Raw genomic sequence first — 20,436 nt, 5'->3', positions numbered from 1 at the left:
GCAAAGAGGCGGCAGAGCTGAAAGGCGTGGTCAAAGGCCTCCAAGGGCAGCTTCTGGCAGCCCAAAAGGCCTCTGACCAGACTCTATCTAGCCCCAAAGCTGGCTACCAGGAGAGGGCAAATCATCTTCAAGCCAATAGGGAAGCAATAAACTGTGAGCTTCAAGCTCGACTGACCGCGGCAGAGAACAAAAACATGGAGCTCTTCTCCAAGTTAGACGGGGCACTCAGTGAAAAGGGTCAGCAAACGGCCAGCTACTGCGACTCGGCCTGGAAGATCCAGGAACTCTTGGATAAGCTGAAGGCGACCGAGGAGGAGAGATTGGAGGCTAAAAGAGAAGCCGAGGACAGGGTCAGGCACGTCCAGCGTCTTTCCCAGGAGCTCAAACTCCGGGAGGACTTGGTGAGGAAGAGCGAAGAGCATTTGACTGACGTGAAAGCCAGGGCCCAGGAGGAGCAGGATGGGACGCTGAAGCGACTGGAGGAGCTCCAGGGTGCTGTTGGTAGAATCCAAGGTGCGCTCACCTTGAAGGAAAAGGAGACGGGTAATCTGAGAGCTCAGCTTCAAGATCTGCAAGGCTCATTGGAGAGCAGAGAACGGCAGGCTGAGGAGCTGAGAAAAAGACTGCAGGAAGAGAGGGAGGACGTAGAACGGAGGTTTTTCACCAGCGGTAGCCAAAATGAATTGCTAGAGAGCCAGGTCCATGAGTTGCAAGAGCATCTAAACAACAGTGAGAGAGAGCTGTTGATCCGCTCTGAGAGAGTCAGACATCTAGAGGAGCAGATGGAGAAGCTAGCTGTTGAGAGGCGGAGTCTGTGTATAGGTGTCACTGGGAATGAAGTCCTTTCCTGTGATCATACCAAAAACCTTGAAGACTACAAATCCCAATGCATCAGTCTCATGGAGGTGAATGGCAAATTACTCCAGACAGTCAAGAGGAGTGAGGAGACTACCAGGGAGTTGGCTGAGAGCAGGGCAGCCATGATGGAAGAGCTAACTTCCTTGAGAGCGTCTGAGAACCACCTAAAGGGCAGGGTGGATGCTGCCAATATGGGCATTGAAGACAGGGAGAAGAAGCTTCTGGAAGAAAACCTGCGTTTGGAGGAGATGGTCCAGAAAACCCTCCGGGTTCAGAGTGAAACCTGTGATGCTCAGCTTAAAAGACTTGAGTGTGATAACAGGGACCTTCTGGAGGCACAACTCTCCTTAAAGAAGCAGCTGTCCAAAACTCAGGAGGAACTCGATGCAGCCACAGCCAAAGCTTCAGAGCTGGACAAGAACCTCGCCATCTCCCAAAGAAGCCAAGTTGAGCTCCAGGACAAGCTCCGGGGAATGGAGGCCGAGCTCAGAGACCAGACCAGTAAATGTGAGCTTCTGCGAGCCAGGGCAGAGGAGCAGGAGAACAGGACAAGCGAGGTGGAGAATGAAAAGGGAGCTGCAGAGAGCACTGAGAAGATGCAGAAACTTCAACAAACTGCTTCCATTGATACCAAAGAGGCCACTACCAGGTTGGCAGTTGCCGAGGCCCACCTGGAGCTCAGCGTCAGGGAGGCGAGCCGGCTCCAGGAGGAGGTGGTGCAGCTCAGAGCTCAGCTTCTGGGCGGCGCCGAAGAGAGAATGAAGGCCCAGGCCCTCCAGGAGGTGTCGGAGGCCTCCAGGGAGGACCTCCGTCTCCTGGCGGAGCAGCTGAAGTCCCAGGTAGAGGAGCTGAACCGCTGGCACGTGGACGAGATCCTCCAGTCCAGAGAGCGGGAGGAGGCGCTTAGTCGCGACCGCGACTGCGAGGCCCAGGCCCGCGTGGGCCTGGCCGCCGAGGTGACGGCCTCCCGGGAGGAGCTCTGCGACCTGAAGCACCGCTACGAGGCCGTGTGCCTGGAGAACAGCGAGTCCAGGGAGGCTCTCCACAGAGCCAACACGGAGACGGCCGAGCTGGGCGTGCACCTGTGCATGCTGACCGCCGAGAACGAAGAGGCCCGCCTGCGCTGGGAGGGCCTCTCCACCAAGCTCCAGGAGCTGGAGGACGAGGCGGCCCAGGAGGCAGAGAGGCTGAGCACCAGCATGGTGCAGCTCCGCCAGGAGAACCAGGAGCTCCTCAAGCAGTGCCACGAGCAGGTAGGGGTGGGCGATATGGTGATAATTATCGCTGAGACAATACAATGTCTCCACGATATGCCTTTTCAGAGGTATAGTATATATTGTGATACAATTGAGGAGCCTTGTAAAAGATCCTGTTTAATCGTTAATAAAGAGATTCATTGCAGAATTCAATTAAACCTGCATTTTGGTTAAAATCATCAGTTCTCAAACTTTAAAATGTCAAGATGTCCACTTAACTCTGACAGTATACAAATGAAACCAAATGGACCCTTATGGGACCCTTATGGGTCCATTTGGTTTCATTTGTATACCGTCAGAGTTACATACTTGTAAAGTTCAATTTAGACCTCCCAAAAGGAACCCAGAGAGTCTAGTTTTGTAGTAACTTGAAGTAACTTGAAAAATAACCATAAAACCAACGTGAAAAAGAATCGTGATAAAATTGTGTATCGTGATACAGCTTGAGAAAATATCGTGATATTGTATTCTTCCATATCGCCCACCCCCTACGAGCAGGAGGGTCTGCTGGCGGCCATGCACCAGCTGCAGGCGGACCTGGACAAGGCCCGGCAGGAGGCCGGGGCCCTGCGGGAGAACAGTCAGGAGGAGATCCAGTCCCTCCGCTTCCAGCTCAGCAGCCAAGACATGAACCACAGTAATCAGCTCAAGGTCAGCCCTAACACAACTGGCACATAATTCACTTTAACTCATTGAGTGCCTATCCCGAACTAGTTCGGCTTTATTATTGCATCCCAGAGTGCCAATCCCGAACTAGTTCGGCTTTTTAATAAAAAAAATAAAAAAAATAAAAAATTGAAAAAAAAAAAGTTTTTTTTTTTTGTCCTCTGTTTACAGAGGACGATATTTGCCGATATTTGCTGATATTTACCATCCACTCCAATGCAATCCAGGATCTTTAGAGCTCATTTTCTCTGTTTTTTCTCCCATGCATGAGGTGTGCAAGGTTTAATCATGGCTAAGTTGACGAAAATCTAAATCTAAAATGCTTGGTAGCCAATAGCTAACTTCAAGCTAACTTCATCCTCTTCCTGTACATGCACAAAGGAAAGTGTTCTGGCAAGTCATGGCTCCAGGGCTTGGGCATGCATTACCAGCATATCTCTATTATTCTCTGGTCACTGGGCGCCCTCTAGTGGTGATAGGCTGGCATTAAATGAGTTAATTCAGCATTGTCCAGTATTATTATCATTTATTAGCCCATTTACAGAAGGCCTAGAATTATTTAATGCTTTAACTATTGAAAAATAGCTGATCTACAAGCTCACAGCGCGGCACTTGTTTTTGAAACGTGATTTTTATTTGCAAGTCTTTGAATATGTTATTTTAAAAGCAATCATTTGTAACTCAAATATTTGCTTCTGGGGGGGTCCCTGCAACAACATATTTTGAGATGGGGGTCCGCGGCCAAATACATATACTTTTGTGGGTCCTTGACATGAAAAGGTTTGAGAACCATTTAGAAGAAGGATTTAGAAGACATTTATAGAATCGGGTCAAAAATATTCAAAGACTTGCACAAATGTTCATGATTTTTCTAAAATAGCAGATCTACGAGCTCACAGCGCGGCACTCGGTGCCGCGCTGTGAGCTTGTATATCTGCTATTTTTCAATAGATAAAGCATAAAATAGTGGTTAAAGTCGTTCAAATCTAACGCGACACAGATTTGCGTTCCTGGTCTAAATTGATTAATTCAGTATTGTCCATTATTATCATTTATTAGATAACATTGTCAAATCAGGTATAAATATGTCTCAGTTTTGATCACAATATATAATTCAGTCATAATGTAACATTTTAGCAATGATTTGACCAAAATTGGCCATGTGTCTCTTCCTGCAGGAACTGAACCAGGACCTACAGGAAGTGAGGTCACAGCTGGGGGCTAAGCAGGAGAGGGAGGCAGTTCTGGAGAGCAAGGTGCAACAGCTGGAGGTGAGTGGATAACCTTTTTTCCAGATGTTGCATTTTAGAAAAGCCATGCCACGCTGTCACAATGCAAAGTGCTTCATGGTTGTCTTAGCGTTTACTTGACACAATGAATTTCCAAGGAAGGTTTTACAGTGTGTGTGGGTGGCAGGGTGGCCAGCGCGGCCCCTGTGCCCTTTAGCCCAAGTCACCGCGTGAAACCCTGCACTGCGGCCTGGACTAGGCGTCGCAGACTGCAGTGTTAGGGCTGCAACGGTTAAACAAACTAATCGATTTCATCTGTTGTAAAAAGTTGTTGATTTGAATAAAATCTTTTTCAAAAGTGGTAAAAATAGCCGATCTAGGGGGCGCCTGCTGGCCTACTGGTCCGGGTGCATACCACATAGGCTTTGTGTAGCCTGCAGTCGGTCGCTGGTTTGATTCCCGAGCCCGACCAGATTTGCTGCGTGTCACTCCCCATTTTTCTGCTTTTCCTGTCACCTGTCAGTGAAATTTGTTTATGCGTTTAAGTTCTATCTGTTTTGTTTTTGTTTTGTTTTTTCAAAGGAGAAAAAAAAGAAAGTGAAGAAGGAGGAAGGGGAGGGGGGGGGGGGGGGCAAGGGGGAAGAGAGATCAATCAAAGAAACAAACTATTAGATAAACGATCTACATATTTACACTTCGTGCCTGAGGTAATAATGATGTACAAGAGGTAATTTCGGTATAATAATGGCTGAGAAAATAATGGACTTTTGCAGCCCCTAATGAGGTGTATCCATCACATTATGTGAAAAATGTAAATCCAAATAAATAATCCTAACCCTAATCTCATGTCACGGGCATGTTATCTCATGTAAAAAATGGACATATGGTACTTAGCTTTGCTGCCAACGACCTAGACTAAGGCCACATTCTCGTAATATATTTCGGTTTAGTCGTGCGAATGGGAGGGGTGAAGTTGCCACATTCTTGCATAATTATTTAATTGATACGTTTGCGCTCACACTGCACACTGAGTCATCCGAAACAAGGAATCGATGAGTCCACGTCTGTCCACGGGACATGTAGGCCTATATGTATCGAGTGCATCTCTCCACTCCGACATGTCTCCTTTCCGACATGTCTCCATTCCGACACTAACCCTATCTCTAACCCTAACCCTAAACCTTAGGCCCATGGGAGTGTCGCCACTCCGACAATAAGAAGTCAATTTCGGAGTGGCAACATGTCGGGAGCCTCCCGTATGTATCCAAGCTGCATAATAATGCCTCCTCCATCTCCCTATATGTTTATTAATTCTTCAAGTTCAACTCACAATGTAACCGCAGGACCCCCGCAAAATTGCGGCACAGGCGTTAGCCTATTTATCTGCGGTCGGAAACGGGCGATCAAAAAATAAAACCAGCGGCGGCCGGAGGGACTTACCAGCAATAAACGAGACAGCAAATACTTAAGCAAGATATGCATATCTACTGTACTAAGAGGAGAACGTCAACGTGTCTCTCTCTCTCTCTCTATCTCTCTCTCTCTCTCTCTCTCTCTCTCTCTCCCCCACTCTCTCTCTCTCTCTCTGCCCCTCGTCTTGCCCTCCCTGGCTCCCTCTCTCTGCGCTCCGTGCGTAAAGCGTCTCCATTTGGACATGATTTGGCACAGAGAACGAGAGAGAGAGAGCGAACAAGGGCGAGAGACCCACACATCGGCCTATATTACTGTATATTAGGCCTGACTGTGAGCAACTCCTCACAAATAATACACTATGCGCGATCGAGTGAGCGTTGATCAGAAATTAAATCAATGAGGGGAGGGGGCGGCCAGCATGGACCTTAGGCTAATGGTCATACATCTAATGAGAGCGGAAGGTCTGGAGGGGGATTTCACCTTTTATATATAACTATGGATTTAACCCGCACATGGCTCTATATACCACAATGTTTCATTGCCTGTATTTGAGACGGATGGATTCACACCAACAGTGAAGCGTTTGCTGTAGCGAATCGAAACCACAGTTTTTTTGTGGATTTGCATTCGTTTCTTTGATTCGAAAAAGAATACGGATGCGACTTCACACATGCCCAAACATTGTGTATTTTCCGACAATAATGTTACAGGATTCGTTTTAATCGCAATAAAACGTGCCTGTGTGAATGCCGCCTAAGAGCACTTTAAACACAGAGTGTATACACGGCTATTTGAAAATAGCCGATCAACAAGCTCACAGCGCGTCGCGATGTGACACATTGTGCGCTTGTAGATCTGCTATTTTCTAAATAATCTTGTATCATGTATGGGCGTCCCTGGCACCCACAATTCAGATGGGAGAGCCTGTGGACAGATACATATTACTTTGGGTGTCCTTGACATGAAAACGTTTGAGAACCATTGATTTAACCCATTTAGACCTGGAGTGCATTATTATAACTTGAACCATTATTATTTTATGCTTTAACTATTGAAAAACAGCGCGCTTCGAGCTTGTAGATCTGTTATTTTTGAAAAATCGTCAAACATTTGTGCAAGTCTTTGATTATTTTTTACCCGATTCTATAAATGTCTTCTAAATCCTTCTAAGGTTTTTGAAAAAAATCTAAAAAACAAAAACGCATGTTTGTACGTCAGTGGTTCTCAAACCGTTTCATGTCAAGGACCCCTAGCATTTTATGTATTTGGCTGCCGACCCCCGTCTCAAAATACTATGTATCGGGGAGGACCCCCCCCAGAATCAAATATTTGAGTTACAAATGAACAGGCCCAAAGCCGCTCATAATAAGCAGTCACGGCAACACTGTTTGCTGGACTGATTGCAGAGTGAAGCTGGGCAGTGCAGGCAGCAGATGGAGGAGACTCACGCCCACATGGTCCAGACTGACAGTCTGATCCTGCACAGAGAAGAGGAACTCGACGAGCTCAAGGGGAATTTATACAGGTGAAACGTTGCATTCATAAGCACATGGCGCCGCGCGGAGCCGGCTAACAAAGCGATTTAATCCTGCCTGATTTATGGTAGTTATAGTTTACTTATTTGTTAAAAAATATAAATAAAAATAGATTATATATTTAAAAAAAAAATGTTTGGCTGTAGGTCCACACATAACTAACTCGATAGAATTAATGATATATTAATAATATTTATTTTTACTATGCCTTTCTTAAACCCAGCGGTCTTCAACAGGGGGTCCGCGACCCCTAGGGGGTCCGCAGGGATATTGCAGGGGGTCCTAGAAATTGTTGGAATTTTTTTAATACAAATGAAAAAAAAAGTCTTTAAATATAAAAAAAAACATGATTCTGTCTCTTTTGAATAGCCTGTATACATGATTAGTGTGCAATTGACAGATTGTTAGTGATGGATTGATAGTATTGACATTGGTTCTCAGTTAATAAGGTATGTTAATAAATGGCAGTGATCCGGACCCCAGCCAGGATCATAGAAAACATATTTACAGAAGGCTTTAGGGGCTTAAATTAACGGAGTGGGTGTTCTAAAACCTTAGCGATTTAATAGTTAGGACAACTTTAACTCATTCTGTGCCTATCCCGAACATGTTCGGGATATGTTCAATCCAAAACAATTTTTTTTTAATTAATTGACTTACCCTGAGCTGCTTGTAGAGTCGTGGGTGGTCCTGGCTCGTCCTACGCTAGCCAGCTAGCCATTTTACATGGTCCGACGATATATTCCATTAAAAATGGTTTAAAATACATTTTTGAGACCCCCAATGTTCACCGAATGTTCAGCGCCGCTTCCGGAACGTAGTCCAGTGTGCCTATCCCGAACATGTTCGGGATTTTTAATGAAATGAATAAAATGATCCGAGGCCTTCTGAAGCCTGAGCCTAAATTTAAAATCCAGTGGTCCAAATCCTGGAAAAGCCATGCCGGCCGTGAGCCGCGAACGTAGCCGCGAATCGCCGCCGAATCCAATGAAAAAACACATCTTTGGAGGCCCATATCTCTGGATTGTGTTTTTAGGGATGTGGCGCGAGGTTTATTTACGGCGAAATCGCCGAAAAATGATCTTTAAAATGACAAAATGGGAATAGCTATTCTGTTAGCATTATCATCCGGGACCTTTCCATGACGTGCACGAACGTGAGCACGCGCGTCACTGCAACGTGAGTCCCCGGATGCTAATGCGCTCGCCTATGGGAGAAAGTCTGGCATTCTTTGGCGCCATCTAGGGGCTGGCACTGGTAGGGTTAAGATTTGTTTTATAAAAAAAGTTACATAGTATAACTTTAACTCATTTCGTGCTCCTGAAATTAACGGATTAAAATGTCCAGCGTGCCTCCCGCAGGTTGCATCCACGACCGTTGTCTTATTTTGAAGGCCAGAAGTCCATAGCGTAAACACTTCCGGTTTGACGTCATCGCGTCATTCACAGGAAGCGGTCATCCTCCACATGGTGTTGTGTAATGGCCGATCGGTGCTTTTCAACATGTGTTATATAAGCGAGAATCTACTGCCATCCTCGCTTTGAAAGTGTTGTTTGGAGATAATGGACATTAAAGATGAGATTTCCCGTCTGCCTCAATGTTATGGGATTACTATTTTGTGCTCGTGGATCCGTGATGATGATAAATCGGCGAGGGAGATCGTCTCGGGACCTTCCGCGCATGTACCCGGTAGGATAACCGCCGTTACAGTAATATATTACTTTTCGCGAGTATACTCGGGATCGGCACCATGATACTCGAGTATTTTTTACGAGTATTCTCGGGATCGGCTCCGTATGAGTTAACAACACTAAAACAACCAGAATGATGAAAGAGAAACAAAATCAAGGATAAGCTTCTGTAGCTCCAAGGCATACATGTTTCATACATGTTTCCTTTCTGCTCAGGTCTGAGGAGGGCCGGGCAGTGGCAGAAATGGCCTGCCGCGAGCTGAGCGAGAGTCTACGGAGAGCGACGCAGGACAAACAGAGCTTCGACTTGAAGGCGGCCGCAGAGATGGACGACTTGTACCGCACCAAGATCAACCTGGAGGAGAGACTCATAGAACTCATCAGGTAGAGACTCGCGTCCAATAGGCTCTATTCAGTATGCACAGCAGCCATGTTGGAAGGACATTGGGCCTCTTCCTTGATTGCCAATCAAGCTCTGTTCCATTTTGTGTTGCACAGTGGTTTTCGGGGGCACGGTGCCCTGGCGCAGTTGGTAGCGCTGTCGCCTCACAGCTAGAAGGTCCTGGGTTCGATTCCCGCCGGGGGACGCTGTGGGCGTGTTCCCTCCTCCACGTCATCAGCGCCCACACCCTAGGTGGGGTTGGCGAAAGGGCCTTTCCGTGTGGAGTTTGCATGTTCTCCCCATGTCTCCTAGGGTAGATACCCTCACAAAAACATGCAGTAATCCTGGTCTCTATAATGCCTCCCCCTGGCCAGCCGGGGCGTCTGATGGAGGGGAAAGGAACTGTTTGGAATAACGTATTCCTTCCACGCGCTACTTCCTAACCGGGGAAATCCCCCCTGTCAGATGAAAAGAAGCAACTTGGACTCCTCATGCACCGAAGGAAGCATGAGGTAAGTCCGTTGTCTCCCCAGGTGTGGCAGAGGGAGAGCAGAGACCAGGATTACATAGGCAATTGGCACTGGGTGAAAAAAATGGGTTCCAAAATCGTGGGATAAAACAAAAAAAACATGAACCCTCCATAACTTTGATAGTGTACAAACGGAACCAAATGGACCCGTACGGGTCCATTTGGTTCCATTCGTACACAAACATTTGGAACCCCCTCAAGGAACCATTAGGGTCCTTGGACCTCACTTTGAGACCCACTGGTGTAGCAGTGTTTCCAGTGAGTCAACATGCACACGACTCTGTTTGACCAGAACACAACCTTAATTAGTATCATCAGTAACACATGGCAGCATGTCTGAATGGAGAGCGGCCCCCTACTGTAATGACTTTTCCTGTCTGTTTTTATATGAGGGGTTGGTGTCTTTTACTTTGACCTTTGTATAGTTTTTAAAGCATTTAGTGCTGGTTATATAATTAAAGGACAACTTTGTTTTTTTTTTACAACAAGGGTTCATATTTTAGATTGTAATTAGAGAAAAGAAAAGATGAGTGTTAAAATGTTTTCATTTACTGCTTTCTATTGTTTTACCGATTTTAGTATTTTGATTTCAGTGGGTGGGGGCATGCGTACAAGTGGCTAATTATGTCTTTTTAGACACAATAAGCTGGCAATTCTTTGTTACTATTTACACCAGCCCCCTTAAGTCACATCTGCCCATGAAAGATTGCGGTGCATCTTGGGAATGGGCTTATTGCATGCAAAATCGTTTAAAATCACTAAAACAATAGAAAGAAGTAAATGAAAACATTTTAACACTCATCTTTTCTTTTCTCTAATGACTATCTAAAATATGAACCCTTGTTGTAAAAAAAACAAAGTTGTCCTTTAATTATTTAGATAGCTTTGTCAGGAAAATCACTCAATGTCTTAAGGGAGCCTATAATGGAGCATATTATGCTCCATCTGATGCCGGAACCATCTTAGGACAGGCTGGGTTATAACTACAAAATAACATCAAATTCAGAGCTTAGGATGGGTGGTGTTACTGTTTTCAGACACGCCTGCACCCTTACATGTTCTGATTTGGTTCAGTGTGATTGTTCACTTGTTGGGTGGGTGGGCGTGGTGTATTTATTACCGAATTCAGACCAGACTTCATTCTGCTAGCAGTGAAAGCAGCAGTCTGGTTTGGAACAGACGTTGGCTGAGTGAGTGTAGGAAATAGTCTCTACGAACACAGTTATGTATTTGCGCTCTGTCAGAAGTTTATTCGGCCAAATGAAAAAAAGCTCTGACGTCGGATGGATTATTTTGATGCATGTAGATGAGAAGATGGCACATCAATGTAGTGGCACAATCGTATAGTGTTTATTTTATTTAATGTGGTCCTTTGACTATTGATTAACCACTGAAGCGCTGTCTTGGTACCTCAGCTTAGCTTTACTCTGATCTACGTAATACAGGTGACCATTAAGGTCACCACAGAAAAGAATGTCTTTAGGATGAATTGAGCCCAAACAGAACTGTATTTATTTGGGTCGTGGAGCCCCAGCTGAAAAGATTTTGTGCCAGGGACACCCATAAAAGATAAGAGAAGATTTGTGTGGAATTCTCAGTTTTCAAAAGTAGCCGACCTACAAGCTCAGATCACACTTTTGTAGATCACACAGCTTGTAGATCATCTATTTTCGAATAGCTGAAGTATAAAATAAGGGTAAAGTAATTAAACTGATTTGGCTAGGGACACCCTGTAACCACTTCAAGGATCCCATGGGGGTCCCCACACCCTAATTTGAAAACCCCTGGTAAAGACATTAATAATATTAAGAAAAAAAAAAGAAGAAAAAAAATCACTGCCAGATTGACAGAGTTATATTTGCTTGGATGCCATTTCAAATCCCCAGTCCATACCATAGACTTTACAGTAGGTGCTGTAATCTCCTGTGTGTGTGTGTGTGTCATGATTTTGAACCATATAACAATGTGCGATGGCGCCCTCTACAGGGAGAAAGATGTATTGTGGCAGAAGACAGACGCTCTGGAGTTTGAGCAGAAACTACGGGAGGAGGAGACTGAGAGGGATGTCAACTACTGCCTGGGCTGTCACAGCCAGTTCAGCTGGTGGCTGCGCAAGTACAACTGCAGGTCAGACGCACCATGGGACCCTGTGTGTGCAGTGGCAGCCACAGGGGCGTCACAAGGGGGGGGGGAAAGTGGGACTGAGTTACTGGGGCCCAAGGTGGAGGGGCCTTCGTTATTTTATACTTTGGCTATTGAAAAATAGCAGATATACAAGCTCACAGCGCGCGCTGCGAGCTTGTAGATCTGCAAAATTTTTTTTTTATTGTGAAAATGTGTGCAAATCTTTGAATATATGTATTTTTTAAGCGAACATTTGCAACTCAAATTTTGCCTCTGGGGGGTCCCTGGAACTAAATATTTTGAGATGTGGGTCGATGGCCAAATACATATAATTGTGGGGGTCCTTCACATGAAACAGTTTGAGCATCACTGACATAGAAACATAGGTTTAAAATAAAAAATAAATAAAAAAAACCTCAGAAGGATTTGAAATATTCAAAGACTTTCACGATTTTTCAAAAAAAATACCAGATCTACAAGCTCGCAGCGCGCACTCGGTGCCGCGCTGTGAGCTTGTATATCTGCTATTTTTCATAGTTGAAGCACAAAATAATGCGTAATAAGGCGTTCCCAGTCTAAAAAAGCCCCTCCCCCTATGAAGAACATTCATGTGGGGCCCGCAGTGAATCCGTGTACCCAGGGCCCATATATATACACCGGTATACTCTACGCCCAGGGCCCAGAATATGGTGCGACACCCCTGGACGCACCATGTGACCCTGTGCAGTGGCAGCCATGTGAATTATGGTCAATTTGACAGGACTGGACATCTGAATAATCACCTTATAGCGTCCTGTCTATGCAGGACAATACAGGGCTTGATTTATATTGTTGCGGGCCAGTGTCACGCACCATAAATAACAGATCCACAGCCACAGCGAGTTTTGAGCTTGTAGATCGGCTAATTTTGGTGCACGACACGGGCCCCCAGCTTCATGGACAGATGTGCCATTTCGAAACTGCACATACCTGCCATTGGCAAGACGGTAGATTTCCAGTGGATTGGCAGAACATTGAGCTTGTAGATCAGGTATTTTTGCACTTTTTATTAACTTTTGCTGGCTTTGAAGTTTAAATCTTTTCTAGTCTTCTTTCAAAAATATTTTTTGTCACATTTTCTGCCAATGTACTTGTTTTGTGATTTTATGAACCGTCTCAAGAAATAATCATGAAAAGTAACTACATTTCATGAAGCCACCCCGTATGGTTACTTGAAACTGCAAATGCACTACTTCAACGTTTAAGCATTTTTAATGATATTTTCCAGTAGTGAAAATGGCAGATCTACAAGCCCATAACGTGTCGTGTGGATCCGGTTATCGTAGGATCCGGGACCCCTAGGGGGTCCCCAGAGTTAACTACAAGGGGTCCGCCAAATCTTTGAGATAGGATCATTATTTTAAATGAACAACTTTAACTCTCACATCCCTATTCTGAGGAGAACTTTAGCCAAAAATAGCCGATCTACAAGCTTGTAGATCGGCTATTTTTGGCAAATAGGTCTGGTGTAGAGGTTAAAAAACTAAACATAGACTGCTGTCTAACAAGTCTATGAATCTATCTATGAAATCTATGAAAAATCTGCAACACAATTGTATACAATGTGTAGTGGGGGTCCCTGCTTCATCTCTCTCTCAACTTAGGGGTCCTTGCCCTGAAAACGTTGAAGCCCCCCTGGGCTAAACTAAAAAAAAAAATCAATATATGAATATGAAAATATGACTAAAACCAAATGAAATGTTATTCAAAAGACTACGGCTAAACCAAATAACATGCTGTCAAAATGAACACTGCTCCGCTGACCCCAAGCCAGATGTTTGTGAATCTGTTATGTTTTACTTCCAGGCTGTGTGGGCGTCCCTTCTGCTACTACTGCTGCAGCAACACAGTGAGCACCCACCAGGGCGGCAGCAGAGAGCGATGCTGCCGAGACTGCTACACCCAGCACAGCGCAGTGGTGGAGCGCCACCCGCAGGAGGAGACGGCTAATGCACCGGGTGCCCCGTTAGGCCATCTGCTCCAGCCGGGCAAAGAAGCCGGGTCCAGCTATGCAGGTGACAGTCAGGGCACGGCATGTGCGCACGCACGCACGCACGCACGCACGCACGCACGCACACACACACACACACACACACACATAAAGGGTGAGTGTGATGCACAATCATTGTAAAGCGCCTAAGACAGGGGTCTGCAACCTTAAATGTCAAAAGAGCCATTTTGGACCAAAAGATTTATACAAAAACTGTCTGGAGCCGCAAAGCATATTTGAGCTTATAATAAAGGCAACAGAGACTATTTGTATATTAGCCTATCGAATTAGATTCAAATACATGTAAATGAGTATTATTCATCATATATGTTTTTGTCAAAATATTCCCCGCAACAGGATCACTTCAAGTTCAAGTTTTATTAGAAAACATCATAGCATAACAGTATGAATTTTTATGTTTCTTACAATTCAGATCAGTAAAACAAGAGGACCGCTCTATTAAAAAAAATAAAAACAAATCATCAAATATGAAAATACAACAATAAAAACATTTCTATTACTTCTGGTAAAGCTTGTATGCTCTTGGGAGAAACGACATCTTTGGAGAGGTTGTGTTTTATTTCCATTACAATATAATATTACCAACTTTTTTGTGGTTTGATTGGTTTGATTTGTTGATTTGACTTCTCACAGCAGATCAAACATAGCTATGTAAATGTGCCATTTACCATTGAATTGTCTCAAATTGATCCTGGACCGACGTCTCAAACATCAGGGGTATTCACACACTGGAGCCTTGCAATTCTGGCATTTTGTTCATATGCAAGAAATGCTCAGAGTACAGCATCTTGCAATGGGCCTGGTGTACAAGATACTCTACACCACTGAGATACCCATGTACCTGACAAAATACGTTAAGGATGTCCACAATTACAACACCAGAGGCAGCGCCACAGATCACGTTCAACCCAGAGTCAGCTCAAACAAAGGGTCAAAGTCGTTCTCCTGCTATACCACCATAATGTGGAACGCCTTATCCCTAACCATCCTTTAAAATCGCCCTGAAAAAAAAAACACTTACAGGCGGCAGCCATTCGTAACTGGTAAAAACAAACCTAGCCCAGCCTTACCCTCCCCCTGACCCTTCTTTGTAATTATCTACTGTATACCGTATAATTATATTTTGCACTGTTATTTTATTTTCCTTTTTTTTCTGACTATATCTACTGCATAGTACTGTGTTCTATTCGTCTGTCATTCAATGTTATATGAGATACTTTAATGGTTTCCTGTGCAAATAAGCCAAGTGCTTACTAGGATCTCCTTTTAGTTGACCTTGTACCAGTGAACTGTACTGTCGTGAAACTGCAACTTTTCCTATGCAAACTTCTAATAAAGACTTTAATCAATCAATGCACACACAACAAAATAACAGGTGTTATTATGTCCGATGTCCAGGAGCACCCGAAGGTCCCAGGCCAGACGACAGTGCGTTCGACATCATCACAGAGGAGGAAGTGAGCGGCGTGTACGACAGCGACTCCCTCTCCTTCTCCACCGCCTGCTCCCCCGCACACGGGCAGCAGGGGGCAGCACCGCTGTAAGTACTGCACCAGCAGCATTCAACCTGCTGTGTGTTCATTCATTCACTCACACAGCCTTTTTAGTTTTCTCCCTACAGGGAAATAAGTACATGCACAGCATAAGAGGTTGTAAACGACATGTGAGCAGCACTCGCAAACACAGACTGGGTCTCCATACAGATGCTTTGGCTACCAAACAATGTCCTAAAAAAAAGCATCATTAGCCTAGCCTAGAGTAGACATTTGAGCTAAAAGGGTAACACAAAAAAGTCCCGGGGAAGGAGAAAAAAGAATCTGTAGGCATTAGGGATAGCCAACAGTTTAGCGTTTAACCGGTTATTTTGAAGTGGCAAGTCAACCCCCAAAAGCCACGGACGGTCACCAATGTCTGTGTAACATCACCCATGAATCTATCCGCACGATGCGGTCACCAATTTCTGCATAACATCATCCATGCAAACTGTCGGTTGGTTTCTGTCGCTCCCTTTTTAGAAACAGCAGTGCCAGCGCGGGTGACACCACCTCCGAGGAGGCCGATGACCTCTGTGCTGCCGTCCAGGACGCAGAGATCTGCCTGCTCAAGGCAGGGGAGCTGACGTGAGTTTGATCCACAAACATTTAAAGTGTCATTTTAGCAACCTCTAAACCCGTGGTTCCCAAACCTTTTAGCTCAAGGCCCAAAAGACTTTGCCCGGGCGGGATCCAAACTAGTGAAAATAGCAGACCTACAAGTGTCTATTCTCACAACTTCTTAGACTTTTAATTTATTTATGTACGGAAATGATTCGATGTTTGCATTTTTCCATTGACAATTTGTTTTTGATTGATGAAACTTTGTAGTTTTTCGTTTAATCTTTTTTAAATGTGGGAAATCAAATGATAAAAAGAAGATATTTACTCTTGACCCTAAAAATGTGTCTGCGACCCAAAGATGGTTCCCCGACCCGCTGTTTGGGAAACAGTGAAACAATGAGGATTTATAGAAGTGCACGTCCCGTACCTACAGCTATAACTACCACAGTTAAAATTACATATTTCTTTTCACTGACAAAAAAGTTATAGATTGCCACTTTAAGCTGATATACTGTAGTAGTGGTTAAGTTGCCTTGAACTCCACTCACTATGCTGTGTTTTTTCCTGCTCTGCATTCTAGCCTCTCGGTCCCCTTCACGGTAGACGACATCGCAGGGTTCGGGGACGGCTCCCGGGAACTCTTCATCAAGTCCAGCTGTTACAGCACCATCCTCATCTCTGTGGCCAGCGCTGGCGCCACGGTCACCTGGGTGTTCACCTCTGAACCCAAGGGCATCTCCTTCAGCGTGGTCTACAGGGAGAGCACAGAGATACCGCTGGAGCAAGCCAAGGTGCAGCACCGGAACAGCTGCTTACAGATGCATGTGATGCCTGCACAAAGGATGAATGCACATGCAAACAAATATACTGTATACTTCGATGCTGGCCTGCTTATAGCCAACCTGAACTATGACTTTGCCACCTCTTCTGATTCTGTTCTGATTGTGGAAATAAAACGAAATAGATCATGAACATATTGAATTTCTGACCTGTCATATGTTAGGCTAGTTAGAATATGTCTGACGTTGGCGAACTGCACAAACCCAAGACATGGACAATGTCATGTTTTTTGTCCTGTCAATTTAAGGACTTTTTAATACCTCTAAAATGACAAATTAAACATTGGCCACGGCAATCAAACCTATTTTGTTAATTTGATGGACTTCACTATTGCCTACTTATGGGCCTTTTCTCCAGCCTCGGTCACAAATATTAGAAGCAGAAATTGTGAAAATAGCTTGTGAGCATGTAGATCTGCTATTTTCACAATAGAACCGTGTTAAGTTTGGGAAGCAGTGGTCTAAACGGGGCCCTGTGTCTCTCTCTCTCTCTCTCTCTCTCTGTCCCAGGTCCTGATCCCACTGACCCGCTGTAACTCCCACAAGGAGACCATCCAGGGGGAGCTGAAGGTCCGAAACCCTGGACAATATGCACTGGTCTTCGACAACTCCTTCTCCAGGTCAGTAGCTCTGCACCATATCACACATAGATAGATAGATAGATAGATAGATAGATACAGTAGGTACTGTAGATAGATGGATAGATATGCCATTTGAGAACGTCACACGTCAGACAGTGGATTGTCAGTACATTTACAGAACATAGACAGTGCAAAAGGAGAGCATTTGCAAAGGTGTTGTCATCTAAATGGTATCCAGATAATTCTTTCAAATGAAAAGAAGCATCGAAATGTGACACTTGTTTTCAGTAACAAAAGAGAAGAATTAGCGAGGCTAAACAGTGAAAAACGAAGTATTTACAGAAAGAATTGAGGAAATTTATATCTAAAACTACTTCTCTTAGTTAAAAGAATGCTAAAATACTACAATACTAAAATCACCAATAATACAATCAAATCACAGTCAGTTCATAATGAGACAGAAATATTGCACAGAAGGAATCCTCAGCAGCATATTGGAGAAAGGTTATGAGATATAAATATTAAGCCTGTCACAATTATTACATTATCGTCTAATCGCAGTTATTTGACATAATCGCTATTATTGTGTCATAATCATCATCGTTTCCATGTTGAAACGTGTTCATCTGTTCATATATTTTCAAACATTTTCAAAAATGATGGACATAGCAGATCTACAAGCTTTCCACTATCAATGTTCTTTTTTAAGTATAAAGTTGTAGCCATAAATCATAAATCAGGCTCTAATTTACATTTGAGGGATATCTTTCACAATAATAACATATTATGTACATGTTCTAGAAATTCTAATGATCACCCAAAGAAAAGAAAAAAAAATAAATATATATATATATATATATATATATATATATATATATATATATATATATATTTTTTTTCCCCCCTTTTTTTACAGGCATTTTACTTATGTTTTTGTGAGGAATAGCTTCAGTGAAAAAGTGAGATGTTGTTCGTCCAGACTCTAGACTCCAGAGTCCTTGAAGTTGTGTGAATGTCAGCCTCTGTGGGGGGTATTGATATGCAAATATCGTGGCAATGGCATTGTAATACTAAATCATAGGATCCAATGGTGATGTTAGGGTGAACAAAGACCAGGAAAACAAATTATTTAAACTCTTTTTCTGATAAAATATAAATGTGTACAAAAAGTGACAGTGGGCCTTGCAGGGTTAAATCGTTAATCGCAATTATTTGAGTGACAATTAATCGTTATGTGACAGCCCTAATAAACATACTCGGTCTTGAATTAGCCACGCTAGTACATATCTAATGAATCTCATTGTGTGATCATAGTAGTATTAACGCACACACCCATGTGTACATTCCCCTCTTTATTTCATTTTGTACTGTCCGTGTTGCATTGCCCTCACTTGAACTTTTCAGGAGGGGATAGAGTAGAAAGATTAGTAGAAAGCTAGTGTGGCAGAAACGACACACAGTAGATCAGCGGTCTTTAACGTTTTTCAGGTCAAGGTCACCTTAGCTGAGAGAGAGATAATCTGCTATTTTCGTCGAATGTTTCCCTCATAAATTGAATAGCGATTCTAGGGTTGAAGTTGTTAAAAACAAATCCATATCACACAAAGATGACCCCCTCCCTGTAGTAACCCTGAGGACCCCCTAGGGGTCCCGAACCCCCTCTTGAAGACCCCTGCAGTAGATTATTTCAGCACAATCACTTTGTCTTCCCCCTTCTCGGCCAAACAGGTTCATCTCAAAGAAGGTGCTTTATCGCCTGAGCGTGGAGAAACCGGTGGTCTACGACGGAAGTGACTGTCCGTGACTGTCCCGTATCTCGGACTAGAAAGAGGAAGACGTAGTATTTGGATCTTTATCTCTTGTGGTACCTTAACACAGCGTCCCTATTTGAAAAGTGCTTACTGTATGTTAGATGCTGTACTGTAGAACATATAATTTCTGTCATAATAACAAAGATGTAGGATTCTGGATTCACGGGGTCTGTCGCAGCTTTAATGTTATCGCGCCATCTCACAAACGTATTACTGCAGCAGGGGGATGGATGTGTGAAACCTGCTGGTTTTGATAGTTTGTGGAGTTCAAGCCGTTAACACCTGCTGTTGCGGCTAAGCTTCAGTTCGGAGCCTAGATGGGTATAATACGGCAGATAGGGATGGAAATCGGAATCGGCCAATATCAAAAATCGGCAGGTATGATATCAAACCGGGCGAATCGGTGACCGGCAGGGCACTGACATAAATACCGGTTTTATGCCAATTGTGTCTATGGCACTGCACAGCATGATGCTCTGGTCCTGTGACTAAAGTAAACAGCAAGTAGCAGCCAGTCTACTTTGTGGCAAGCCTACCTTTGCAATGTAAGGATATATTCCATAATCCTGTGTCAATGTCGTCTCCAAAAAGAAGGGGGGGAAAAAAGCATGTGTCACCTGCTTTCCTCCTGCCTAGTCCAGACGGTCATATTAGACTGGATATTGTCTATGATTTTGGATATTGTACTATTGTGATTGATTTGGCATTAGTGTTCTTCTAGCTTATTGGTACTCAAATTGAAGTATGTCTTGTAGGCCTACTTGGCCTGAAAAAAAGGGTATTGGAGCAACCCTATTTTCTAGTTCTTAGCTAAAGAAATCGGTATCGGAAAAATCGGTTTTGGCAGGTCAGACCTTCATAAAACCAGTGGATCGGTATCGGCCAAGAATTTTGCAATCGGTCCATCTCTAACGGCAGACAAAACTGTAAGGTTGTGGCATTTAGAAATATCTCCCTCAGCTGCTTGCTCACGAGGTGTGCAACATCAAATTAGTCGTGACCACTGGACGGCGCTCTGAACGGAGGCGGAAGGAAACGGTTACTTAAAAAGTGAAAAACACTGGTACTTAATTTTAAACAGAATTCTGAGGATATACTACATACTGTTAAAGCTCGACCTTATAACTTTGACAGAACATTAAGCTACGTTATTCTTAATGTAGAGCAGTGGTTCTCAACCTCCATGGGGGTCCCTGAATTATTTTGGGGGGTCCCCAGATGATTAACCTGAAACATTGTTTTCTCACTCAACAGTAAACAAACCAACATGAACTTTACGTGTATAGAGGGTATCTGCACATTTCTAAAGTGTCAATTTTAAGGACTTTTTAATGCCTCTGAAATGGCAAATTTAACATTGGCCAAATTGTCAATTA

The 20,436-nt window shown here is 43.9% G+C and overlaps 1 pseudogene across 1 annotated transcript in view; it reads left to right on the top strand.

Annotated features, from left to right (window-relative positions):
- LOC308285636 overlaps window positions 1–20,436 on the top strand; it is a 288,564-nt pseudogene that overhangs the window by 268,091 nt on the left and 37 nt on the right. The window contains exons 11-22 of the transcript XR_013963340.1: window positions 16–2,111; window positions 2,613–2,765; window positions 3,959–4,051; window positions 6,829–6,947; window positions 8,865–9,032; window positions 11,546–11,686; window positions 13,529–13,737; window positions 15,132–15,273; window positions 15,749–15,853; window positions 16,410–16,620; window positions 17,179–17,288; window positions 18,978–20,436. The exon at window positions 18,978–20,436 is cut by the window's right edge and continues 37 nt beyond it. The product of XR_013963340.1 is annotated as an uncharacterized misc_RNA (transcript). The remainder of the gene's footprint in view (window positions 1–15; window positions 2,112–2,612; window positions 2,766–3,958; window positions 4,052–6,828; window positions 6,948–8,864; window positions 9,033–11,545; window positions 11,687–13,528; window positions 13,738–15,131; window positions 15,274–15,748; window positions 15,854–16,409; window positions 16,621–17,178; window positions 17,289–18,977) is intronic.

The sequence above is a fragment of the Nannobrachium achirus genome (genome assembly GCF_963921795.1).
Source record: "Nannobrachium achirus genome assembly, chromosome: 5".
In the NCBI taxonomy this organism is placed as follows: domain Eukaryota; kingdom Metazoa; phylum Chordata; class Actinopteri; order Myctophiformes; family Myctophidae; genus Nannobrachium; species Nannobrachium achirus.
Note: the sequence above shows the minus strand (reverse complement) of the source record. Positions and strands in the feature narration are given on the sequence as shown.